At 45.8% G+C, this 27,650-nt stretch overlaps 1 long non-coding RNA gene across 3 annotated transcripts in view; it reads left to right on the forward strand.

Annotated features, from left to right (window-relative positions):
- Window positions 1-19,028, forward strand: part of LOC123287854 (uncharacterized) — an 80,713-nt gene extending 61,685 nt beyond the window's left edge. For 2 of the 3 annotated variants that reach the window (XR_011504596.1, XR_011504594.1), the window contains exon 6: window positions 1,436-9,516. This is a non-coding gene — a long non-coding RNA (uncharacterized lncRNA). Of the gene's footprint in view, window positions 1-1,435; window positions 9,517-15,867 lie in introns of those variants that run through there. The other variant, XR_006531231.2, reaches the window with a different exon arrangement.
- Window positions 19,029-27,650: the final 8,622 nt, after the last annotated feature.

A 27,650-nucleotide genomic window follows, 5' to 3' on the forward strand; every position in this document is an offset into this window, starting at 1 on the left:
TTTATTTTCTGATAATGTATGTATAGACTAGTGATTATATTAGATAAGGCAATGTTGATTTAGGATCATCTGCCTCACAAATTTACGTTAGTTAGGATCATTTTGCATTTAAATTTGTAGCAATAACTAAACATGGCAGGCACACTGTATGACAGTAGGTGGGGGCGGGGGAGAGGGTAGAATGTAAGGGGCAAAACTGATTCACCCGAGGAGCTTTCCAAATATCCCATCTCCCACCTTCACCTGTAGCCATTCCTACCTTGTTCCCCAGGGGAATCTGATCCTTCCCTGTCCCCTATGTGACAACTGCCACTTCCATCTCTTTGCTCATTGCTTCCATCCCTTTTTCTCACGCTCTGGTAGAAATCGTGTGAAAGAGAGGAAGAATGAGGAGGAGGGGTGGGTGAGCTCTCTCCCTCTCCTGTTCTTTTTTTAGTGCTTCCAAATACCTCATTATCCCATGCTGGGAGAGCCCTTCTTAAGTTTTCAAGTCTCCCATCATCCTCCTTAGCAACAAGCCAATATCTTTGCTGGTGTGTGGCAGCCATGGAGCCCATGTTGAGGTGTTTGGACATAAACACCTTCTAATCCACTATTAAGTCCTTCAGTTTGTGTTCTCATAACACTAACCATAATGAACTCTTCACATACTGATGTCAGTTTAATATGCTGCTTCCCCAGGAAGGGCCTAGTAATTTAGTGTTAATTAATGATGACTTATTGCAAATTATGTTACTGACTTACTGACGCTCCTGGGTGACACACACATCTTTCAGACGAAACCATAACATTATTACTTAGCATTCACATAGCGCTTCACACGCTCAGAACACTTGGTAATTGAGTTAGCGGCATTGTCACTATTCCTCATGTTGATCCCGTCATACGTGTTAGTAGAGGTGTCCCTCATTATAGGTAAACTTGACACACAAGTTTTAAACTCGCCAAATTGCTGACACGGAGGAATTACATTTTACTTATCTCAGGGTCTAGAGTGAAAGGTATTTGGGGACTGGGGTTCATCAGGTGTGCGATGGAGATAGCTGCCTGTGAAGCACAATATTGCAGGTTTGCTCCGTCAGGCATTTTAAATGCCCAGAAGGAACAGACGGGGGAGCTGAGGCCTAGGTGGCGTGCCGTCAGAGCTTTAGCCAGGAGAGAAGGTGGCAGCCAAGGGTAAAGGCGACCTCTGAGATATAGAAAAGGCCACAAAGGAAAAATAAGCCACTAATTTGGACCATATTGCTAATAGACATGACTAAGGTCATTGAGTTTTTGTCGTCAAAATTTTCAACCTGTTTTATGGAATGGTGTTTTCAGTGGAAAATATCTTAGTTTCTATCTGAACAAAATCACTTGGAAAAAGGAATTTGCTTTATACGGGGGATGCTGAAGATAGGCAGGGGATCCTCATGCTATTATTCTCCATCTTCAGGATTGAGGAACTTCAAGAATGAGGAGATGGCCAGTAAGCCAGGCCTCGGAGAACAAGGAGGGTGGATTGGAGAGAAATCTTTGGTCGTGCGATTCGGGATCCCTTTTCATCTCCTGTCTACCCTTAGTCATCTGCCTACTGATGTTGCCCTTTTGTGCTGGACACATTATATAGTCTGAAATATTGAACTCATCTATTTGAAACAATATTTTGATTTCTAATAAATGATAAGGAGAGGGGAAATGAGATTCCCCTCCGGCCAGAAAAAGGGCAATCTTCACTCTCCGTGGGAGAAAGATAAGCCCAGTCAATTTGTGGAGATGGTGTCAAAATTAAATTATTTCTCCAGAAACTTATATATATATAAAAAAATTCAACTTGTCTTTCTTGGAGGAAGTGCTATTCCCATCTTTCCTTTGTCCTGTTCTGCGGCAAACTCCAGGACCTTAATTAATCCCTGCTCTTGATTCTATTGGTTCATTTCTGTCTCGTCCTTGTCTTCCTTGCCAACACCATTTTAAAATACAGAAATTGGCTCCCACAACAGACAACTAACAATTCATTTCAGGCTCAAATATGAGTAGAACTCATATCGGAAACTTATTTATTATTCTAGACTCTTGCATCAAAACCTTTTGACGAAGCCCAAGCAAAACAGTGACACATTCAGATCAGATTAGCAATTTGCACCTTCGTAGAGGGCCAGCCGAGCAGCTTTGTTCTGATGTCTTTGAAAAAAATCCATTTGTATCTGTCGGGAAATGGAAGCTTATTTGCGTCTGGAGCTGTGTCTCTGGGCTGGTAATGATGATAAATCAACTCAAGTTTCAAGCAGACTGGCAGTGCTCAAAACGTCGTCAAGTTCACCTGGGAGGGGAGGATGTGCCCTTGGGGTGAGCTCCACCTCCCTAGGCACACCACCTTGCAGAAGCTTCTAGGTGGAGAAGGGACAAACCCACCAGGAGAAGGAGGCAGTGTGGTAAATGGTTAGCAGAGACAATTCTAGAGTCTGTCTGAAATTCCAGTTCTGACTCCCCACTTTCTAGATGTGTTAGCTTGGGCAAGTCACTTGACCTCTTTGAGCTTCGATTTCCTCACCAGGAAAATGGGCATAATAATATCTACCCTATACAGTTGTTGTGAAGATTAAATGAGATGATGGAGATGTACTTAAGGCACTTGCCACATGATGAGCACTTAATTAAGGGCCATTTTTCTCATCTTGATCTGCAGAGTTAAAATATGGTGAGAGAAACAGAAGTGGGTAATTCTACTTAGAAGGCAGGGTGGCAAATATTTATAAACCACGGATGTGGAGAAGGGCTCACCTGCTGACATCTTGTTTGACACCCGTTGAAGCAGGTGAATTAAATCTCCGTGGCATCCCCATCCACTAGGTTCAAGGACAGAGTATTGAGGCTCTTCTCCAGGCAGACCAGTGAGTGGGGCGATTGGGCAGCAGAAGAGGCTACGTAACTTTCCCAGGTCACCAGCTGGTAGGTGGTGGAGCTGGAATTTGTATCCAGGTTGTCTGACTCCAGGACATTGGTTCTCAACATCATCTGCACATGAAAGTCACCTGGGGAGCTTCTAAATGACCAGATGCCCAGGCTGGGTCCCAGCCCAATTAAACCAGAGCCTCTGGGGGTGGGACCCAAGCAGCAGTAGCTTTTAAAGTTCCCCAGGTGATGACAATGTGTAGCAAGGCAGAGAGAAACTTCTCTAGGCTAGAGCAGTGGTCCTCAGAGGGTAGTCCCTGAACCAGCAGCACCAGCATCCCCTGGGAACTTATGAGAAATGCAAATTCTCCCTCCCCCTGCCCCCCACTCTTCTGACTCAGCAACTCTGGGGTGGGACCAAGCAGTCTGTATGTTAGCAGGCTCTGCAGGTGATTCTGGTTCATGCTCATTTGAGAACTCCAGAGCAGAGCTTCTCAAACTGTAGTGTGCCTACGAATCACCCAGGGATCCTTCTAAAATGTAGACACTGATTCTGTAGGTCTGGGGTGGGGCTGGAGCTTTTGAATTGGTGATGCAGATGCTTCCTGTGCATCGGTGACATCTGAGGAGCGAGGGAGCTCCGCTCCACTGCCAGGCTGCCTCCAGAGTCCCCAGCTCCCTTCCTCAGAATCCCCTGGGATGTTTATCAACATGCAAATTCCTGGGCTCCTCTCCAGACCTACTGAATGCTAATCTCTGAGGATGGGATTGGGCAGTGCAAACACCAAAGGGGATTGTTTAAATGTCCTAGGAAGTTTGAGAACCTGTGTTCCCAAAGGGCCTGATCCTCTGAGGGGCCTCGTCCTGATGGCTCCTGGTCTTCTCCCAGCAAGCTGCTTTCAACCCTCAGGGCTGGCCAGCCAGCCAGCTGTGTCAGGCAGGGTCAGGACAGCAGGGCTTTGGTGTTGTAGCTTAAAAAAAGAAACCAGCAGCAGAGGTCCTCAGGCTGCTGTCAGCGCATCTCCAGCTAAGAACCACATCTTGCTATGTCCACAGGCTGCAGGGAGCAGAGCTGTATTAATCTCCTAGTCCAGGATACTGTCCTGTCCACACACCTTGGGCCCTGCGGCTAGAAATATAACTCTCCTTCCCTCTTTGGATTCATGGTGACTGTCCTGTCTGCCCAACCACCTCACTGACCCAGCCACCTCCAGCCAACCCACAGGCCAGTAGGTTAGAGCTGGCAACACCCTCCTGGATGTACAGTATGCTGTATGAGACAGGTGGTAGCTAGCTGTTTTAGCTGAATGGGCACAGAACAATGGCAACCCAAAGAGCTGGGTTCCAGGTCAACGTGAGGAAGCAATACATTCACTTGGGTCATGCGCAGGCCTGGAAGCGGGTTCTTCATAGGTAGGCAGCTACTAGTCTGGGGTGATTTAGGCTGGTTCTGCCACAGGACCCACAAATGTCCTTGAACCCGTGCTCCTGGAGGCACTGCAGTCCTGTTGCCCTGGGATGGGCAGGACCGACACAGTATACAGCCAGGGCCCAGGAATAACCTCATCCCCAGCATCTGCATCCACCCCTCCTCAAACATGTCAGCCCAGCCACCTAGCAAGGAGCTTGGAACCCTGCCCTTGGCTGCTTACTCCTTTGGCTCTCATGGGCTTCTCGATCACAGAATCCTCTCTGAAAATCTAAAATATCAATATGCCTGAGCTGTTCCTCACCTCTAAAATGACCCTCATTAAGACCAGGGTGAGGATGAAGTAGTTAATATGCAAAAAGAAAGGCAGCTGGAGGAAAGCGGGTTACGGAGTAAAGGCCTGTGTAAGGGTTAGTTGCTGTCGGTGTCATTATCACCAGGTAAGGTAACAAGTGGATATCTTTTTTGGGGAATGGGCATTACCTGCTTTTCTTCTAGATCATTGCTAAACCACCAGGTAGACAGCCGAGGCCCACAGTTCCCAAGCCGTTCTGATGATAAAGGAGCTAAGTGCAGGGAGAAGGGGCGATTAAATAACACCCTTCCTTCCCTAGGAGGGAGGGACTCCGACGTCCCTGTCGTCTACAAAAGAGTACCTAACATGGTAACGTGGGCTTGCATAGGAGTCTTATCCGACAGATGAACAGAAATGACACACTGTTGGCCTGAATTACAAGGACCCCCTGCAGATTAGCCCCAGACAGCTCCATGGGATTGCAGGCGGCTTGCAATTGCTTGGGGTGGCCCTTTATGACACAGCCCAAGGCCTCTGGATGGAATAATAGCCTTAGAGCCATTTTTGAGGGTTCAGTCGAAGTCTCCTTAATAAAGCGTGATGAAGCAGAAGGGACAAATTATAGCCCCCAGGTGTGTCTGCAGTGAAACGGGGCTTCCTAAACTGCCCCTGTGGAACTCAAAGGACCACCAGCCAGGCTTCTGCTTGCCCTTTTCAAAGCTGGCCCCGTGGCTCCAAAGCTGCCCTCTGAGGTCTGTCCCAATCAGCTTCAAAGATGATGTTATTATTGTCTGCCAGGCACCCAGGACGTCCTGTGCAGGACAGGAAGCCGAGGGGAACAGGCATGTAATGCAGGCAGCAGAAGGCACCGGGTGGGAGCTGGTATCCGAAGGAGGCAGGTGCACACACACATGGCACGTCCCCTGCACTCATCACAAACCCAGAACATGCTCGAGCATCCGCAGAGCTCATTGGTGTCTGCTCTGTGGTTGCTGTCATCATTTTAGTTGGCTCCCTCCACCCTGCCTCCCTTCCCTCTGCTCTCCATCTAACACTAACCCCGCACACACTGTTCTGGGATCCTGGAGGGTGGGATGGGGATGAAACGGGGCTTAGAAACAAGTGACAGGTCTCCGTTTGCCCTTTCCAATGGCTTTTGCAGAGGCCTGTGATCTTGTATGACCCTGGGAGGGAGGAGAGGTGTTCTCTTCCTCTTCCACACCCCTTCCAATTTTATATATGGGGAAACTGAGGCTTATAGAGGTCAAGGGACTTACCTAAGGTCACCAGTTGGATCCTGACTGATACAACTCATTAATAATATGCTTACCAAGACAATGTATATTTCCTGTGCATCAGCCCTGTCTACCCAAGTTTGGTGTAAGTACCTCATGGCTGGACTAGGGGCTTCAAAGATACTTGCTTATTGATTGAATATTCAAGCTTTGCTATTCTCTTACATTTTCCTAATTTTATATGTTTATCTATAGAACGAGAGAGCAGAAGACACGCATTGGGTTATAAAGTTAGCGAGTTTTACTGGAAACTGAAAAGCTTGAGATTTTGCTTGACTTTTTCCCATCTAAAAAAGGCTCTGGAGAAGGTCTAGAAGATTCCAGGACAAGTTGAACCTCATTCTTCTGTCATTCTATGGGGCCCATATCCTTTCCCCTCTGCAGCTCACACCCATGGTTTCTTCTCAGGGAACAGGAGGTCAGGGAAGCAGACAGGAGAGAAGGTCAGAGTGGGGAGGTGAGGAGGAGAGCCCAGGAGAAAGGGGGAGGGCAGTGAGTCATATTGTCTGTTTAGAGAAAACTAAGATGCTAAAATAGAGATCATTCATGAAGAATTTTGGGATTTCCTACCTGAGCCCCAGAGCATGACTGTGTGACCCTCTGTGTCAGCAACAGTAGCTCAGGGTTCCCATCCCGATTGTCTGCCATAGAAGAATCCCTTCTACCTCTGCTCCAGCCTGGCACGTTCTGATGGCCCACGTCCACCGTTTTCCTCTCACCTCCCAACCCCTCCCCTCTGCTTTCCTGGAGAAGGGCTCTGCCCAGAGCTTTCTCTTCAGAGTCAGCTGCGTCCTGGAGCTCAAAGGAAGGAGGTGACTGCGCTCCCTGAGGAGGGATTGTCCTCCCTTCCTGAGTCCCTGGTCCTTGCTCAGATTCTTCCAGCTGGGAGGCCTGAGGACAGCAAGCTGCATCTGCGCCAAGGACACGGAGACAATTGCATTATGTTGCCCATGGCAACCGACTCTGAGGCCGGCTATCCTCTGGCTTGGTCACGACTGTGTTTGAGAACTCTTGCACTTTCTTTGGGGTTTAAGGGTTTGTCGGTTTTCCTTCCTTGCACATGAAGTGGTCATTTTCTTTTCTGGCAATATTCACACACACGCACACACACACCCACGAACACACAAGCAGTCACTTCCCAAACACATGAATATGTATTCTCAGCTGTTGGAGGAGCTTCTGGAACACCTCCTGGGAGTCTGAGCCTAAGGAATTCTGGATCTCCAATTCTGGATCTCCAGGTTAATAAAGAAACTGAGGTACAAGTGTGAAAATAGCACTTACTTAGAGCTGGAGACCTGGGTTCCCCCGGTTTTGTTTCCAACTAGCTGTGGGCAAGTCACCTCCTGCCAGTGAGCCTCCTTGTCCTCATCTATTTATTGGGCTAAAATGCTTATCTCATAAGGTTACTGTGAGGATTAAGTGACATTAAGTAAGGTAATGGTTGTGGAAATGTCTATAATGACCGATAAAAATGTCTTGAGGAAGACTTGGGGTGCCATTTGTGTGCGTGGTGCCAGGCATTACTGCGAATCTACAAAAGTAATAGAAGACATGGACCTTTTATTTTTAAATTGTAGCAAAACACAAACAACATAAAATTTGCTGTCTTAACCATTTTTAAGTGTACCATTCAGTAATGTTAAGTATATCCATGTTGTTGTGCAGCCAATCTCCAGACCTTTTTTATCTTACAAATCTGAAACTCTGCACCCATCAGATGACTCCCCTCTGCTCCCTCCCCCAGCCCTTGGCCACCACCCTTCTACTTTCTGTCTTTGGAAATCCAACGACTCACCTCATGTACGTGAATCATACCATATTTGTCGGTTTGTGTCTGACTTATTTCGCTAGCATAATGTCCTCAAGGTTCATCCATGTTGGAGCAGGTACCAGAATTCCCTTCCTTTTTAAGGCTGAATAAGATTCCAAGGACATAGACCTTTTTAAAATGTCTGAATAATGTAAAAACAACACATATGCAGAGCCATGAAAAATTACAAAGCTGCCTGTCACACAAGGCATCCAATGCATAACAATAGAGAAGTAGAGAAGGGACCATTCCTCATGATTCCAGGAGCCCCCTGCGCCCCCTGGGCCTGGCTCTGCATCTTAGGACCAAGCATTCCTGAAAGACAGCATCTGGGTCAGGCTAAATAGTTATATTCGCTAGAACCTGGACAGCAATTCCTAAACAAATGGCACCGAAGAGTGGTGAACACCTGGAGACCCGAAGAGTGGGTCTCCAGGAGTGAGAGACAGTAGGAGTTGGGGACACAGAGAAGGGAGCAGCAGTTGCCCTGGCTCAAGAGAGGGTCAGGAGCTGGAGAACAGAGCGTGGTGGTGAAAAGTTTCCTTTGTAGTCTGGCCTTTGAGAAACAATGGCTTATTTCCATTGTGCAGATTCAAGTAATGCTTATAAAACATTTAACTCAGAGCCTTATGGGCTTAGCCAACCAGCCACGTGGATGAGGCTGGCCCGGCCCAACATTCCCCAGTCCTGGGAGGAATAGGGAGCACATTCCTAAGTCCCCCATGCCATTCGGTTGCCTGACCTGGCTTCCAGGGGAGGGGAGCTGGAAATTTTCAATCACCAATTGCCAATGATTTAATTAATCATGCCTACACAATGGAGCCTCCATAAAACCCTAAATAACAGCGTTTGGGGAACTTCTGGGTTGATGAGCACATTGAGATGCTGGGAGGACGATGTGCCCAGAGAGGGCGAGGAAGCTCCCTGCTCCTCTCCCCCTGCCATGCTGCGCCCTGTGCATCATGTCCATTTGGCTTTTCCTCAGTTATGTCCCTTATAATAAACTGGTAATAGTAAGTAAAGTGCTTTCCTGAGTTCTGTGAGTTGTTCTAGCAAATTACGGAATCTGAGAGGGGTTTTGTGGGACCCTTGAATTTGTAGCCAAGTCAGACAGAAGTGTGGGTATCCTGGGGACCCGATACTTACGACTGGTGTCTGAAGCGGGGACAGTCTTGTGGGACTGAGTCCCTAAACCTGTGGAGTCCGACGCAGTTAATGCCAGAAGTGAACTGAATTGTAGGACACCCAGTTGGTGTCGAAGAGTCAGAATTGGTTGGCATGGGGAAAAAAACCCCTCAATGATTTAATTGTTGAATGTCCACACCATAAGCAAAGCCACCCCCTATAAGTTACCAGAATTGCAAGATTCACGCAAAAGATAAAAACAAGCAACCACCAGAAGACTTGCTTGGTAAAACTATGCCTTATAAGTGACAGCAAATGTTACAGGTGACTTTGGAAGAGTGGCTCAGTTTGGAGTTAGAATAGCATCAGAGCAGAGCTGGAACAAAAACAAAGTCATAGGGGGGAGAAGATATTTGCCTGTATATAACCCATCAAGGATAGATACCCAGAACATATGAAGAATTCCACAAATTAATACGAAAAGATAAACAAGCCCCTAAAAATGGTCAAAGGATAAAGATGAAGCAATTCACAGATGAGGAATCCTGAATAGCCAATAAATATATGAAAAACGTTCAGACATACTAGGATCCAGAAAACACGAAAAATTCCAAGATGAGATGCCTTTTTTTATCTATCAGGTTAGCAAAATTTTCAAGTTTGATAATATCAAGTAGCAGCGAGAATGTGGGAACTCTCTTATAACGCTCATGAGTACAGCCGATTCGGCAATATCCACTAAAATTTAAGATTCGCAGACTCTGTGATGCAGCAATTCCACTCTAGGTATATAGATTCTAGAGACAGCCACGTATAGGCAAGGAGATGTTGCAAAGATGATTATTGCAGCCGGGTTCATAGTCGCAGAATGTTACAAATAGCATGAAACAATTTCTATAAATTTAAAAAACATGTAAAACAATACTATATAGTTTTATGGAAACATGTGTGGTAAGACTCAAATCCGCAGAGGATAAGGATGAACACCGACTGCAGGAGCATTGTCTCTTTCAGGAAGCGGGGGAGGGCAGGAGTGAGGACTTTAACCAGACCTGTCATGTTTTACTTCTCTTAAAAAAATCTTAAGCAACTTGGAAAAGTTTAACACTTGTTCATTCTCTGTGGTGGCTACATGGGTATTTGTTTTATTATTCCTGTGCCTTTCGTATGTTTGAAATATTTCATAAACGCATTATTTTAAATAAAAAAGATAATGAAATCCCTCTTAATCTAGGAAGAACTGGATTTTGTAGTTACTCTCTGTTCCTGCACTTGCTTACACGTGTGTTGTCTCTTCCTCAAATATGTGATGGAAGAAGCTTGTTTTGGGCCAGGCAGAGAGAGCGTGATCTAGAAGCCACGGTCAGTGACCATGAAGCGAAAAGGGACCCAGCGCAGGATTCCTGTCTCCACCTTGGCTAGGAGATAGCCACAAGGCATCTGCCAGAATGACTCTAGCAGCAGAACAGTCACTACTTCCTGCACACCTATTCCATTGTCGGGGACATCTTCAGGGGAAGCTAGAGAGTTCTCTCCCATGTAGGCTGGCTAGCTGTTCCTTCGCCATTAGAGGGATAATAGCATGGATGCCTCTTTGTCCAGACCCTGGATGAGGAGGGAGAACCTCTCACCATTTTGTTTATCCTTCTTTAGATGCTCTGAGATGGGGCTGTGCGGCGTCCGAGGGTGAAGCACGTGCAGAGGATGTGATCAGATTACATCAGAGCACAGGGAGTCTGTAATTCATGGGAACTGGAAATTGTACCTTAATAAGTTTGCATTAGCTCTTAAATGGCCACATCATATTATTGCCTCATATTAGGTTTGTGATCAATGACCGCCTAACTGCCTCTCTTGTGCCACAAAATCCTTTTCACATAAATTGCTGTCAAATCACTACTCCCTCTGCAGCCGTTCTGCATTTGTGCGAGTGAATTTCAGAGATTGCTGCTGGGCTGTGCATTTATACTTGTTAAATTTTATCTTCTTGGCTTCCACCATACATTCTAGAATTGAGATCATTCTGAATTTTGATTCTGTCTTCTGTGGCATGTACTCTCCCCACCAGGTTAGTGTCGTCTGAATAACTGACTGGCATATTTTCAAAAGGACGGGGCCAAGGACAGAAGCCTGTAGCAAGGCAAAGGCAATGAAAATGTTTCTCTGGATTGACACGGAACCATTAATCAGCAATCTTTGGTTACAGCAGTTCAATTGGCCATAAATCTGCCTCAAATTATTACCATCTGATGCTGTGGGAGTGCAAGAGATAGAGTGGTTAGGAAGACTCAGTATTGTAAAGATGTCAATTATCTCCAGATGAATCCACAAATTGAATGCAGTTCAAGATAAAATCACCACAACGTTTTCCATAGAACCTGGTAAGCTGATTCTAAGATTTATTTGGGAGAGTAAAGGAAAGACCAGGAACAGATGAGATAATTTTGAGGAAAAAGGACAAGAATTGGGAGAATTGACCTACCAGAAATCAAGGCTTATTATAAAGCTATAATGATTAGGGCAGTTTGATATTGGCACGGAAAAAGAAAAAGAGATCAAAGGAACAGAAAAGAAATCCCAGAGATAAAATAAAAAATATATGGGAATTTGATATGTGACAAGGTACACTACAAATCTGTTAGCAATGCACAGGCTACTTTAAAAATGATACTGGAATACTTGGTAATTCATAACGGAAGAAAGTTCTATCTCTATTTCAAACCTCTACTAAAATAGATTCCAGGATGTTTAAAGACCTAAATGTGAAAGGGAAAACTTCAAAATATTGGGTGTAAGGACATATCTTCATGACCTTGGAAGTAAGAAGGGTTTTTTAAACAAGATGACGAAAGCATAAGCAAAATGAGAAGTTTGATAGATTTGACTATATTAAAATTAAAAATATTCATGTATCAAAATACAAGTTAAAAATCAAGTTATAGACGTGGAGAAGATGTTTGTAAAGCTTAAAATAGATAAGTAATTAGTAACCAGAATGAGAAAATTTCTTTCAAACTAATATGAAAAATACGAACAATGTAACAGAAAAAGAGACAAAGGGTGTGACCAGGGAGTTTTATAGAAAGGAAGTCTAAATGACCAGTGAATATATGAAAAAATTCTCAACCTCATTAGTAAGCAGGCAAATGCAAATTAAAATCACAGTGAGATACATTTTGGACTGACCAGATTGACAAAATTTAGAAAGTCTGATAGGAGCAAGTAACAGTAAGAATGTGGAGCAAGGGGAACCATCATACACTGATGGAGGGTTTCACTGGCACTGTCATGGAGAGAAAGTTTGGAAACATCTAGTAAAGCTGAAGAGCTGAAGACGCACATACCTTGTGGACACAGTAATTTCATTCCCTGGTGTGAATTCTAGAGAAACTCACATATACGTTAGGAGGCATTTACGTGAGCATGGGTTGTAACATTTTTAGTGAGATGATATAAATAGAAACAACCTGAATGACCATCAACAGAAGAATGAATGAATAAATTATGAAACATTCGTTCAATGCTGTAGTTTCTGGCGATGGAAATGATTGAACTAAATCTACATGTATAACGGATACATCTCAAAAACATAATGTTAAGCAAAGAGAGCACGTAGCAGAAAGGTAGATACAGTGTGATGCTATTTACATAAAGTCTAAAATCATGTAAATGATACTATATATCAGGGGTGGCAAACCGTAGCCTGTGGGCCAAATCTGGGGTAAAGAATGCCTATTTTTGTCAAATTTTATTGGAGCACAGCCACATGCATTTGTTATCTCTGGCTGCTTTTGTGCTACAAAGGCAGAGGTGAACAGTTGCAACAGAGGTAGGATGGCTTGCAAAGTCTAAAATATTTACTATCTGGCCCTCTACAGAAAAAGTTTGCTGGCGCCCGGCACATATGTGTATTGGTTAGCCTAATATGTAACATTAGTGGCTTACATAAGAGAAAAGTTTACTTTTCCTGTTTGAAAGGCTAGGTAAACGTTTCAGGGCTTTTAGGCTAGCTCAACAATCATCAGAGACCCAAGATCCTTCCCTGTGGGTTATTGTCGCCCTCAGTATGCCATGTGCATCTCATGATCCACGATGGTGCCCATCTCTCATCGTCACATCCCCCTTCCAGGCAGTGTGAGGGCAGTAACAGGCATCTTCATTTTGAGCATGTGACCTAGAAGTTATCCACGTCCCACTGGTAAGAATTTTTTCACAGGGCTATGCCCACCCTCAAGAAAGCTAGGAAATAGACACTTCACCTGGGCTATGATGTGCTCGCTAACAGTCCTATTACTGTGAGGGTGGGAAGAATGGCTGTTGGGGAACAACCAGAGGCTTCGGCAATAAGCTTATTTGTAGTAAAGACATGAAAAGGAACATTGACTGGTTCTCCATCTTTAGCAGGATGGTGGTCACTTTTAGGCAGGAAGGAATGCAATCAGAGAGAGGTACAATAAAAAGAGCTCAGGAAAAGAGCTGGGAGCCCCAGGACTAGAGATTCAAGACAGTTTTATACCTTAAGGCCTGCAGCCAAATCTATGTATATTGCAATTATTCATATACATATAGACATATGTTTAGTTAGAAGAGTAAAATAATAAGAGGAAAGTATCAGAGGCAGAATAGGAGAGACAGGAGAAGATAATTCACTGTAAGAGAGACAACAACATATGCTGAGTGAAACGCCAATATAAAGCACAGTGTTTGGCACAGAATCTTATTGGACTAAGAACTCTATATAATGCAGTATAGATTTTTGATCAGTCACTTTACTATGGGTGTCTATTAATATTGGCAATTGGAGCCAATAGGTCAAGGGGCTTGGGACAGGTTAGAAACACACTGCCTAAAAATATACATTGGCTACTTAGTGCTTTGAAGTCCTGATAATAAAAAGGAAATATTTAGGTAGGAGTTAGAAGAATCTCACAGCGGTGGGCAAACGTGCCTTGTCTCTTGGAAGAAGTTGAGAGCTACTCTCTTCTGGGGTTTCTGTCTGCCTGATGCTAGGTGCCTGGTACAGAAAGAGATGAGTTGAGGGAGCCAGAACCCCAGACCTTCAAAAGAGAACCCTCAGATGTGGAAACGCCTTGCCTTGCTTTGCCCAGATATGCAAATACCCACCCTGTATATAAACCTGGTGGGTGCATGCAACCGTTCTAGAGAGCCATCTCACACTATCTAATTGAATTAAGAATGCATTTTCCAGGGGCCGGCCCCCGTGGCCGAGTGGTTAAAGTTCCATGCGCTCCACTGCAGGGACCGGGTTCACAGGTTTGGATCCAGGTGTGGACTTACTCCACTCATCAGCTGTGAGTGCTGTGGAGGCATCCCACATACAAAATAGAGGAAGATTGGCACAGATGTTAGCTCAGGGAGAATCTTCCTCTCAAAAAAAATATTTTTAAAAAAAGCAATGCATTTTTTTCCATACGACCCAGCAATTTCACTCCTGGGCACATACTCCAAAGAAATTCTTTCACAGGACCATAGTGGCATGTGTGAGGGTGCTCGTAACTCCATCGTTTCATGGTGGGGGAGAGTTGGAGGCAATCTGGGTTACCATCACCAAGGAAGTGCATAACACAGGATGGCGGGTGCTTGCCGTGGACTACGGTGCAGTGGTTAGAAAGAGAGGACTGGATATACACACAGTAATGCAGGAGGATCTTAAAAACAGAGTACTGATTGAAGAGAGTTAAGAAAAGGAGAATGAGATCTATAGCACAATAATGCTTATGTAAATGAAAAATGCATGCACACAGAACCACGATATGCATTTTTCAGGAACATATGCAAATTAAAGGAGGCATGTTAACACATTAGAGTAGTTGCTTATGGGGGAGTGAGAGAGACTACCCCCCAAAATAGTGACTCTAAGTGAGTTTACTTGGACTGCCTTTTTATTCATTCTCAATACCTTGCCTTCCTCCCGGCTCCTGACAATCTGATCTTAGAAGTGCTAGCTTTGACTCTTATACCCTTACTGGGTTTATCATCTCTTGTTTTGCTCCCTGGGTGTCTAACCATGGTCATGTCCCCAACTCCACTCTGCCACACAGACTTGGCTTTGACATCTTGCTATTGCTTTCTGAGTTTCTGACCACACTGCTCACCTTCTGGTCTTTCCTTCATTACTCCCAGCTCTTTGCTGACAGCTTGTTGTGGTCTTGCTCCACTACACGGCCATACAGGTCAACTGATGTGTAGAAGATGGACCTGCTTGAAATTGTATGATGGATCAGCAGTGGCCAAATAAAGTCATGTTTGCCTCAATCTGTTGTCTCCCCAGACCGTTTGTCTGCTCTGCACCTGCTCTCCCCAGGTTTGAAGCTCTTGCTCTGGAGGGCAAGAACCCTGTTTGTCTTTTCTTTTCCTCTAACTCCAACACAGACAGCCTTTGAATTTTGATACCTTGACATGTGCTGATATATTTTAATATAAACTTTCTTTTACTTCAAAAGCAAAGAGCTAAGTAATTTCATATATTTCAAATTACATATGAGTTATTGGAGAGGTGGTGAGAGAGCCTGGTACTCCAAGGGCACACATCCCATGACCCTTGGGCCGTGAACACCATGCTCCATCCAACAGAGTTAGACAGCTTTCAGGAAGCTGGTGACATCAATTACAGGCTCAATGGCCAAGAAGTTACCTGGAGGGCAGATATTGATAGTTAGAAGATGCAAATATCTGCCTTCCCACCTGCCTTCAATTGAGAATAAATCATTTGGAACCACTGGTCTCTGTAGCTCTTGGCCAAAGATATTTTCCATGTTTCTGGGACATGACACAGAGGAGGGTTGTGTGAACATATGTGTATGGCATGGGTGGGTGAGTGAGGCTGTGTGCAGTCTATAAACTCCAGGACCAACAGAATGCCTGGCCACATGTGTTCCTGGCACCAATTAGGCCTCCAGTCTGTGTGACCTGGCTAGGTTTGTACAGGGCTTGGTGCCATGACACAGCAGCATGACATGGGGAGTAGTATGGACTTGCTTCAGTGCTTTATGACAATCTGCTGTCTGTTCTCTAGGGGAGAAAATCAGGCTACCGGAAAATAGGAGCACTACTACCAGAAGTCCATGTGAATAAGTATTGGCTCAGTGATGATGGTTACAGTCAATAGGTATAAGGAGGCTAATTAAACACCAGAGCCTGTGACTGGGAGCTGCTCTGAATCAGCTGTGGTGATTACACCATGTGGCACAATGGCTTTGCTACAGTGTAAATTAGCCTCAGCCTTGAGTGGGAAGTGAGCTAAAGTCCTTCATCAATATGATACCATGACTGCATTTTCAGAGCCCAAGGAATTTGGACAAAGGAAATCTGACAAAGGAATTTGGGATCCTTTTGGATGCAAGAAACAAAGTGGGGAATCTATTTTGGATGTGAAAGTACTGTAATTTCTCTAAAGATTGTGACGGATGTAAAAAATAGATCACAATATTGAAATCAAGATTACTTCAGAAAATTAGGACGTGTGGGCACTATAGTACTGTAAAACAGTTGATATAAGATGTTTTGGGGGGCTGGCCCCGTGGCCGAGTGGTTAAGTTCGCGCGCTCCGCTGCAGGCGGCCCAGTGTTTCGTTGGTTCGAGTCCTGGGCGCGGACATGGCACTGCTCATCAGACCACGCTGAGGCAGCGTCCCACATGCCACAACTAGAAGAACCCACAACGAAGAATACACAACTATGTACTGGGGGGCTTTGGGGAGAAAAAGGAAAAAATAAAAATTAAAAAAAAAAAAAAGATGTTTTGGGTTAGAGTGGTAATAATATATCAATAAAATGCCAGCAACAGACCAATGATCTGCTGTTTGATGAGTCCAGTTAAACAATGGATTTTTTTGATGTTGCTGATTCTCTCAGCAGAAACATCCCAAGAAGATATGTTTTGACTCTGATGGGAGAGATGAATTAAATCTAGGGGACACTAATAACAAATTTCCTGAAAAAGAAATAGAGAAATTGATCTCACTTGCAGTAGCATCAAAAACACTAAAACACTTAGGAATATATTTGACTAAGGAGGTGAAAGATCTCTACTCTGAAAACTACAAGACGTTAGTGAAAGAAATCAAACAAGGCACAAATAAATGGAAAAGTATCCCATGTTCATGGATTGGAAGAATTAATATTGTTAAAATGTCAACACTGTCACAAGCCATCTATAGATTCAATGCAATCCCTATCAAGGTTCCAATGGCATTTTTTACAGAAGTAGGAAAAACATTCTTAAAATTTATATGGAACCACAAAAGACCCTGAATTGCCAAAGAAATCCTGAGAAAGAAGAAAAAAGCAGGAGGCATCACACTTCCTGATTTTGAGCTGTATTATAAAGCTATGGTCATCAAAACAGTATGGTACTGGCATAAAAACAGACAAATAGACCAATGGAACAACGTCAAGAGCCCAGAAATAAATTCAAGCATAAATGGTCAACTAATATTTCACAAGGGAGCCAAGAACACTCAATGGAGAAGAGACAGCATCTTCACTAAATGGTGCTGGGACAACTGGATATTCACACGTAAAAGAATGAAACTGGACCCCCATCGTACACCACTCACAAAAATTAACTCGAAATGGATTAAAGACTTAACTGTAAGACCTGAAACCATGAAATTCCTAGAATAAAACATAGGAAAAAATCTCCTTGACGTGGGTCTTGGTAATGATCTTTTGGATATGACACCTAAAACACAAGCAACACAATAAAAAATAAACAAGTGGGGCTACATCAAACTAAAACGTTTCTCACAGCAAAAGAAACCATCAACAAAGTGAAAAGACAACCTACAGAATGGGAAAAATTTGCAAACTGTATATCTGATAAGGGGTTAATATTCAAAATATATAAAGAACTCATACAACTCAATAGCAAAAAAACAAATAACCCAATTAAAAAGTGGGCAAAGGACCTAAACAGACGTTTCTCCAGAGAAGATATGTGAAAGACCAACAGGCACATGAAAAGATGTGCAACATCACTAGTCATTAGGGAAATGCAAATCAAAACCACGATGAGATGTCACATCACGCCTTTTAAAATGGCCATCATCAAAAAGACAAGAGATAAAAGATGTTGGCATGGACCTGGAGAAAAGGGAGCCCTTGTGCACTGTTGGTGGGATTGTAAATTGGTGCAGTCACAATGGAAAATAGTATGGAGGATCCTCAAAAAATTAAATGTGGAACTACCATATGATCCGGCATTTCCACTTCTGGGAATATATCCAAAAGAAACGAAAACACTAACTTGAAAAGATGTCCGCACCTCCTGTTGATAGCAGTAGTATTTACAATAGTTAAGACATGGAAACAACCTAAGTGCCCATCAATGGATGAATGGATGAAGAAGTTGTGAGATATAAAATGAAGTGTTATCCAGCTATAAAAAAGAGGAAATCCTACCATTTACAACAACATGGATGGACCTTGAAAGCATGATGCTAAGTGAAATAAGTGAGACAGAGAAAGACAAATACTGCGTCATCTCACTTATACGTGGAATCTGAAAACGACAACAATGAACCTAACTCATAGAAAAAGAGATCAGACTGTGGTAACCAGAGGTGGAGGGTGGGGAGAGCAGGAACTGGAGGAAGGTGATCAAAAGATATAAACTTCTAGTTATAAGATAAATAAGTACTAGGAGAGTAATGTACCACGTGAAGCCTACAGCTCACACTGCTGTATGATGTACAGGAAGGTTAAGAGAGTAAGTCCTATGAGTTCTCATCAAAACCTTCTTCCTTTTTTATTTCTTTTCTTGTTATTGTATCTACATGAGAAGATGGATATAGCTGAACCTATTGTGGTTATCACATTTCACAATATATATAAATCAAACCATCATGCTATACGCCTTAAAATTATACAGTGATGTATATCAATTATTTCTCAATAAAACTGGAAAATAAAGAACACCAACAAAAATCTAGGGGAAAGGAACGTTAAAGCATTGTAGTGAGGAGGTGGGAGGGCATACTGATTATGTGTTCAGGCTATCTGAGTTCATGTCTAGACTTCAGCACCGAATTGTGTGATCTTGGGCAAATTGTTCAACTTCTCTCGGTCCTCTTTTCCATAATAGAGACATTTTGTTAGTACTTTCCTCAGAGGGTTGTTGAAAACACTAAATGAGACAATCCATGTAAGGTGTTTAGCACAGTGACTGGAACATAGAAAGGGCTAAATAAACTTTGTTATTTTAATCATTATTGGTCTCTCAACTTCTCTTTAAATATCTTAACTAACTAGGTATTTATTTTTTAAATAAAATATTGAACTCCTGGATATGTAAAACTCCAAGCTCAACAAGGACAAAGATAGTCTACGATAATCGCCTGAGAGATTTATGCTAATGAAGTCATATGATCAAATCTGTAAGCTGAACCCAGAATCAATTTCATTAAATTAGAGTTGACAAGAGCAGAGAGTTAAGTCCACGTGGTAGGATTTGTGTGGCTGAAGCTGAGGCTCTGGTGTCGTGGTAACCCCTATTTCTCATGACCATCCCTAGTTTGCCTCTAGCCATATTCCCATTCGTGCAAAGAATGTCCATCCTTGCTTTGGTGTGGCTTAATGCTGACCAGGCAGAGCATGATATCAGTACTTCCATTAGGAAGGGCCTGTTGGTATTGCAAAGTAGGGTTCTTGAAAACCCTGGGAGGGGATAAGCACAGCCATTGCCTGAGGACTGCCTGACGCATGATGTGGAGCTTGCAGAGGGGGAGGGACCAGACTGGGTCCCCCATCGACTTCACCAGTGTCGGGGGGTGCACAGGGTAAAGGATGCATGCTGCCACCCCATCCCACTGGGGCAGACTGGAGATGCACAGACCCCACGCGCAGCTCAAGCCCAAAGCTTGGTGGTAGATTCTGGGTAGCCCTGAGTCCTGAACTCATTGTGTGGTGATATGAGGGACAGTCCACTCAAAATCAGTGCCATTCTGGCTTCCTAATCTCGCACAATCATGTGAAAGAATTGCCAACCCTGTCAGCAGGAGTGGTCCACTTGCCAGCCCTTCCTCATGGTAGGTTCCTGGAACCGGGGCCTGGTCAGAGGACAACCCATAGGCATGAGTCCCAGGGCTCCAGTGGGGAAGGGAGCCCACATGGGTCCTGGTTTGGGCTTGGGGTGTCCTGGCCAGCTGCACTGGTGGCTTGACTAGTCCTAGGCACCAGGCAGGTACTTAGAAAATGTTGAGGAAGTCACTTCAAAGTGGGGGTTCCCTGGGCATGTGGTCTTGGGAAAGGGCTCCTGTTTGCCCAGGACTATGTGAGGCACTGCCTGCTACAGTGGGAAGGATCTGGCAGTGATGAACTGGAAGTCAGGGACCTGGTTCTAGTCTTTGCTCTGTTGACAAGCAGCTTTGTGACCATGAGTGGACTACTGAAGGTCCCTGCAGGACTGGCTGCATGGATGAGTGACAAGTGTAGCAGCATAGGGCCCTATGCTCAGAAGGGGGCTCTGTGTTTGGAGTTTAATGCTCTGTGGCCACTCTCTTGAAATCCTTAAGAATTTTCTCTTTGAATTTGTGTTTTCTAAGTGAAATCCGTGGACAATGGAGTGTGCACTGGTGGCTGGGAGCCTTTGCTCATGCATAGGCCCACCTCTTGCCACCTTCTCACTTCCTCCCTTGGATGGGGTCTCAGTGGCTGCTCCCCCTCCAGCCCAGTGACCTCTGCTGCCCTCTCCTCCTGGCAGGTGCAGTAAGAGTTGTCATTGGGTGTGTACACCCCACACACTGGGGGTGTGTATGCTCATCCAGTGAGTGTCTCATGCCCAAGGGAGTGTGACATTAAATAGCACATAAAAACAGCAAGATAGATTGAGAAAGAGACTGTAGAACAAAGGAAAATGATTCTTTTTCCTGCTTTTTGAACAAGGGGACCCATATTTTCATTTTGCCCTGGGCCCTGCAAATCACGTCACTGGTCTGTCTCTGAACTCCAGCTTTCTCCTTTGTAACAAGGTGGGGTTTGAATCAGATGGTGCCTGAGGTGCCTTCCAGGGCTCATATTCTGGCACTCATCCCCCTGCTGAAGGGACATCCAAGTCCTATCACATTTCCCCAATGGTCATCTGTAGAGGTTAACTGGCCAGACCTTGGAGGCCTTGGTCTATTTTGGTAGTCCTTGCTTCACCTCAAAGAAAAACTGCACCAGACGGAGTTAAACAGGCAAGGAAGACCTTATTCATGACTATTGCAATAGAGGAGAGAGATGGAACTCAACTCTGCTGAGATGACAGGAGGAGAGATTCTAAGCGCTGGAGTGAACTAGTGGAGAAGAACTGGAGGACGTTAGCGGGGAGATGGGTCAATGTGGTTAGGCCTCTGTGTTTGCGAATTGTCACTTGTGGAAGGTGGGTTCCCCGCTTCCACAGACAGGGGGAGAGGGGGTGCTCTCTCCTTCAGTGATTACATTTCAAAGGGGTGCCTCCCAGGCCCACAAGAAAGACATACTTGGTTGTAAAACTGGCAAGAGGCTGAGAGATTTACATTTCAAAGAGGCAGAGAAGGAATTGACAATGGCAAGTTTTCTAGTGTAACTGCTTTAAGAGAAGGGAGCTCATCCTGGGGCACAGTGGTTAAGTTCAGTGCACTCTGCTTCCGTATGCCTGGGTTTGTGGGTTCTGATCCACGTGTGGACCTACTCCACTTGTCAGCCATGCTGTGGTGGCGACTGACATATAAAGTGGAAGAAGATTGGCACAGATGTTAGCTTAGGGCTAATCTTCCTCAAGCAAAAAAAGAAAAATAGGAAGATTGGCAACAGATGTTAGCTAAAAAAAAAAAAGGAGAGAGAGAGAAGGGAGCTCGGGGCTACGGTCAGGAAAAAACCTGTCTGAAGTTTAGTCCAGCTGAGGGAATGTTGAGGAACGTTAAGGCTGTCTTGGTCATGTGCTATTGGAGGTGAGGACTCCACTGAGCATGGCTACAGCATCTTTTGGGAAGTGGCTTTTCTCCCCCGACTCTGTAGAGCAGATGCTGCCCTGAGAGATATAGATAGCACCAGGCTCCGTGTCCCACTGCATGCCAGTCGGGGAGCTGGTGCCTTCACTTCTTGCCCAGGTTCTCTCTGGTGCTAAAGTGGTTCCTGTATCTGCCTGAGCTCCCCCATGACCATCCATCTACCCTCTACCCTCAGCCCATCACCCCTTCTCTGACCATTTCCAAAGCTTGAGCCCCCAGCTCGGGGCAGCTCTCTCCTCCTCACTGGCCTCCCAAGAGGTTTGGCACAGCAAGCTTTCACGAGTATTTATTGCAGGATAAGAGCCTGCTGCCCCTGATGGGTCTTTGGCTGCCAGGAGCTGATGTCTGGAGCAGGCAGTTTGTATGCTAATGTCGCTGATTGCCTGCGTCTTCTGAGGATGCTGCTTTAGCCTTCCTATCTGCCCCTAGAGAGAGACCCGGGAGCAGTTACCCATCTGCCCTCCCCTGTCCTCTCCCCTACTGCCCCCAGCCCCCCACCCAGTCTTCCCAGAGAGACGCGTAAAATTTTATTCAACTCATTATGTCCCAGGCAAAGGCTGATCTTTCATGTTGAGAATAATAACCAAATGTCCAGATTCAAATGTGTTGTCTGAGGCCGAGCTGGGGAGGCTGATTATGAGCCGCCTGGAGGAGCAGCACTTGCACTGGCGCTGGGGAGGATGTGAGGGCTATGAAGAGAGAGCCCAGGCTCCCACTGACCCTTCTTTTCTCTGCTGGGAGGGAGACAAAGCCTTGGTTTTGAGCCCAGTGTTCATTTCATCCCAGTTTCGCCCCTCTGAGAATTGGGAGGGTGATGCTGTTGTCACTGGGAGTGTGCCTGGCTGTGATGATGGGACTCGGAGCCCTGGAGGTTGTAGAATCAGGTGTGAACGTTGCAGGGGTCTGTTCAGTGCAGCCTTGCTGGTTCACCCTTATCGGGTGGTTCGTAACCTTGGGGAGCTTTGTCATCGCTTGGGGAGCTGTAAAAAATACAGATGCTTGGGTCACAGTCCTTCAGATTGGGATTTAATTGGTCCAGTGTGGCCTTGGCGCTGGGAATTTTAAAGGTGAATCTAATGGGCCGCCAAGGCCCCAAGCCAGGTCATAAGAGACTGACACATAAACCAAACTTTGGTTTATTAATACAAAGTGAGAAGTAGAATTGCCAAGGGGTCGAGCCATTCCAATGTCCGTGAGGTCTCTCTCTGGTAGCAAAGTCAGCATGGAGCGCCAACCACTCCCAGAAAGTGGCGTGGCAATCTAGGGAGAGGTGGGTTTGCCTGTGGTTAGGATCCCAGGCTCTGCGGTCACACGGGCCTCAGTTTATGTCCTGGTTCCCTTGCTTTAAGCTACATGGCAGGGAGCAAGGTACTTCACCTTTCCAAGCTTCACCTTCGTCATCCACAAAATACGGATAATAATAACTACGCCCAAAGAGTTGTGAGGATTCAGGCAGCTAATGCGTGGAAAGGAGCTGTAGAGTGTGCTTGTGGTGATGAAGTTCTCATTAAAAGGTAGTTTTCATTATCATGATAAAACCTGGTGTCTCGGAGCTCTGATGGCCTGGTGCTCAACTGTCCTTTATGGCGTGATAATAATGCTGACTAATAACGCACTTACTATTGGCTGAGCAGGATTCTAGCCATTTACCTGTACTAACTGAGGCACAGAGAGGTTAAGCAACATGCCCAGGGCCCACAGCTAGTAAACAAGGAGGGTGGAATTTAAAGCAGCCAATCCGATTGCCAGGTTTGCCCCTAACAACCACGCTCTATGGCATCTCCAGCTACCCAAGTCTTCCCACCACACGAACCAGAAGACCTGGGGGTGGTCAGAACCCCTCTTCCCTGGGGAGTGCTGGCAGAAGCCTTGAAGGAGGGATGTGGCCACAGAAATGTGGTCCTGCATGGAGAATCTCGAAGAGGGAGCATGGCTTCATCATGGAGTTGTTCTGCTAAGCTGTTGATTAGACTGAAGCCTTCGTCAGCCTCAGCCACATCCGCATCCTGAGGCTTGCTCTGGTCGCCTTGAGCAGACCTGGCTGTTCCCCTGTGTCCAGGCCATTGTTCTAACGCTGATGGTTAGGCTCATCCAATTTATGCCGATCTTCATGGGGCAAAATGACCTAGTGGATTTTTGAGAAACTGTAAGTTTTAAATGCCGATGATCACCTCTGAAGGGAGGGTTTCTGATTAGGGCCTCTCTGTGCTGGTTGACCACCCTGGAGTGTTAATTTTAGGGCATCTCAAATGCTAATTATGTCTAAAGTGTGTGTAAAAGATCATTTTACAGACATCCCATCTCATTTATACTGAAGTATTTAAAGTAAATAACCTCATAAACAATGTAACACTCTTCTTGGAGGAGAGTCTTTTCCTTGAACTTGCTCCCAAATATCGTGACAGACGTACACAACCAGAAGTTCCACAGGCTCTGTAGAAGAGTGTGGATATATAGAGACTCCTACCAGAAAGCTCTGTGTAATCAACTTTATCAGAATTGCACAGAGCCTTTTTGGGCCAGTTTATATCATTGGTACAAGTTTTGGTCTATAGAGGTGCGGGATAGGATCAAGAAGGTTCTCCCTGCCAATCCCCAACCTTGCTCTTAGAGCCCCCCCTCGCTTCTTGGGGCTGTTTTCAGAAGAGGATGGATGAGGAAGACATGGCCAGAGGAGCCACTACTGAGATTTCACCTGGCATGGAGTTAAAGTGCCCAAGGGAACTGAGCATGCCCCTGCCCCTCCCAGCTTGTCCCTTGCCACTTTTCTATCAACCTCCCACACTTAGATTTGTCATTGTATCTGCCAGCAGTTACTCTCTTATCTGAGCACTCTTTTCCCCAAAAGAGTCTTCCATGACTTAATGGAGCAGAGTGTCCAGGGCCTGGGGTTCCCAGGATGTGGCCTGCTGTTTTCTCTTTACTTGACTCCAGTGTGGTTCTCTCTCTTGCTTTCGCCTGTTGTTACTGTCTTCCTAGCTTTTCACTCCCAGCCTTCTGCGAGCTGAAGGCCAAACCCTCATCCAAGGCACACCTGCAGAGAGGACCAAAGAGGGACCAAGTGTTTCTACTGCGCCACCAGGCCCCAGGTGCTGCTCAGAGCTCACTTGGGCCTACAGCCTTCCATATCCTCCTGATAGGTGAGGAAACCAGAGCTCTGAGAGGCCTCAACAGTTCCCCAAGGCAAACAGCCGGACATTCAAACCCGGGTCTTTCAGCTCCAAATCTAGTGCTCTTTTCCGCGACGCCACGTGGTCTATGATTTCTGGCACAGATGGTAAACATTAATGACCCTTAATGAGCGCCTGCTGGTCTGCCTCCCTCCTTGTTCCACGTACCTGGGTAGTCTCCGTGGCTCGCCAACCCCTGTTACCGTCCTTTTCCCTGTGACCCAAGGAGAAGGGACCCAGCAAGGAAAGTCTAGGGGAAGTTTGCTGTCCATCAGCACTGGGGACCCTGGTTCGGACGCTCACTTAACTGGCTGGGAATCCAGTAGTGCCAGCGTGGTTCTCGGTCAGCCTCCGTTAGCTTTGGAGGGAATTCTGGAAACTCCGAGTAACAAATGATGGCAAATTAGGAGCTGGAGTAACACAGCAACTGCAACTGTTCTCAGTCAGGTGACCCTCAGAGGCTGGCTGCCATTCTGGGGAGATTACCGTGCATCTGAGTAAATGCCAAGTCCTCACGACGGTGGCTCGAGCAGCAGGGAATGAAGAAGCTCTGTCATTCCCGCCTAAAAGAACTCAGGGCAGTGGAGATCCGGGAAGTTTTACTCCTTCATTAAAAATTAAGGTGCTTTTGAGTGTGTGTATTCATATTTGATGGGTAGTGCTGACTTTTGGGTGCAAGTTCTTTGTTCTTTTGTGGAGAAGCTAGTGTAGCAGAATTAGCATGAAACCGAGAACAGCGCCCTGGATTTTAATTCTGGTTCTACCATGAGCAAGCTGTGTGACTTTGGACAAGTAATGTACCCTCTCTGGGCTTTAGTGAGGGGATTTGGGTCAGAATGAAGGATGGTGTATTAGTTTGCTAGGGCTGCCATAGCAAAACATCACACACTGGGTGACTTGAGCAACAGGATTTTATTTTCTTGAAGTTCCGGAGGTTGGAAGTCAAATGTCAAGGTATTGGCAGGTTTCGTTTTCTCTGTAGCCTCTCTCTGGGCTTGCAGATGGCTGCCTTCTCACTGTGTCCTCACGTGGCCTTTCTTCTCTGTGTGCATCCTGGTGTCCCTTCCTATTCATATAAAGACACCAGCCGTATTGGATTAGGGTCCCATCCTTATGACCTCATCTAATCTTAGTTACCTTCTTGAGGCCCTGTCTCCAAAGACCGTCACATTGGGGGTTAGGGTTCCAACACGTGAATTTTGAGGGGGACACAATTCAGCCCATAACAGACCCTTAGTGACTCTTCACTCTGCAGACTGCAAATCTCTTTTCTGAGGACTAGCAAAGCTCTCTCTGGCTCACTCCAGAGAAAACGGGAACAGGAATCAAGGATCTCATTTCGTCCCTGCAAACTCAGCTTCTTGGAAAGCACCCGTCTCAGCTCTCCTGAGCTGGAGCCCCGCTCAGAGGCTGGGGGCAGGTGGCCACAGCAGGCTGGACACCCCCCTGGGGTCTGTCGCTCTGTGCTTGTCGGCCGGCCCGGACGCCTCCCCTGAGTTCTCTGCTGCCCTCTCCTGCTCAGGCGGGAGCGCTTGTTGTCACTGTCACGTGTGTATCTGACACTGACGCTCAGCACCCAGCCTCCCAGGTCAGGGGTGGGCTCCTCCCACTGCTTGTCACTTTCTCCCTGGAAGTTTTCTGTGTCGGCCTCCCCTCGTCTGGGCAGGGTATGGGCCAGGAACACCCCCTTTCATGGACAGGTTTTAAAGCTGAGGTTTGACCAGAAAGGGCTGGGATCAGGGATCTCCTGCCGTCTCAGGCAGGGGCGACGGCAGGAAGATCTCATTAACACCTTTCCACAAAGGGGAAAAATAATATTTCAGCGTGTTCCCTTTGTGTCTTCAAGCGGTGATAAGGTGCCACCAAAGTGCCAGTCTGAGCTGCGTTCAAATGAAGGATTAGTCTGATAAGATGGAGAGCAGCGATGCTCAGGGGAGGGGGTCGCTCCGGGAAGGGGGGAAAGCCGGTTTAAGGTTATTAAACAGGAAATGCCCGGCCGTGGCGGATCAAGGGGAAATTACACATTCTGTCACATTTGCTTATTGAATCCCAGTTCTATTGAAGCTCGGAAGGGGGAAAAAATAACGCCACCCCCATCAACCTCCTTGTAGCTCTTATTAGATTTCACAACCTTTCAATATTAAAATGCTAGTGCCAGTGGCAAAATTCCTTGTCAGTTTTTAATATCAGTAAGGGATTGTGGTATTAGGTTTAAGGGGGATGAAAGTGGGAGCGGGGAGGGGGTGCAGACAGTCCGCAGAGCCCCCCGCCCATGGCAGCAGCTGTGTTTGCTTCTTGGTGCTCGTTGCTGGCCCATGTAGCTTCTGGCCTCATGCTGCTGAGATTGGGTGACCATCTCAGGGACTCACATGCCCTTCTGAGCTTTCACAGTGAGAGCCACAGACCCCCTTACTCAGGTTGATCCTCCCCTTAAACTCTGTCATCAGGTGCCGTGTGAATGACCTAGGTCTGCTGTGACAAAGGACCACAAACTGGGTGGCTCACACAACAGAAATTTCTTGCCTCACAGTTCTGGAGGCCAGACATCCAAAATCAAGGTGTCGGCAGGGCCACACTCACTCTGAAACCTGTTGGGGAGAACCATTCCTTGCCTCTTCTAGCATCCCCTGCTTGTCAGTGTTCCTTGGTTTGCAGACG

Source organism: Equus asinus, chromosome 1, assembly GCF_041296235.1.
Source record: "Equus asinus isolate D_3611 breed Donkey chromosome 1, EquAss-T2T_v2, whole genome shotgun sequence".
Taxonomy (NCBI): domain Eukaryota; kingdom Metazoa; phylum Chordata; class Mammalia; order Perissodactyla; family Equidae; genus Equus; species Equus asinus.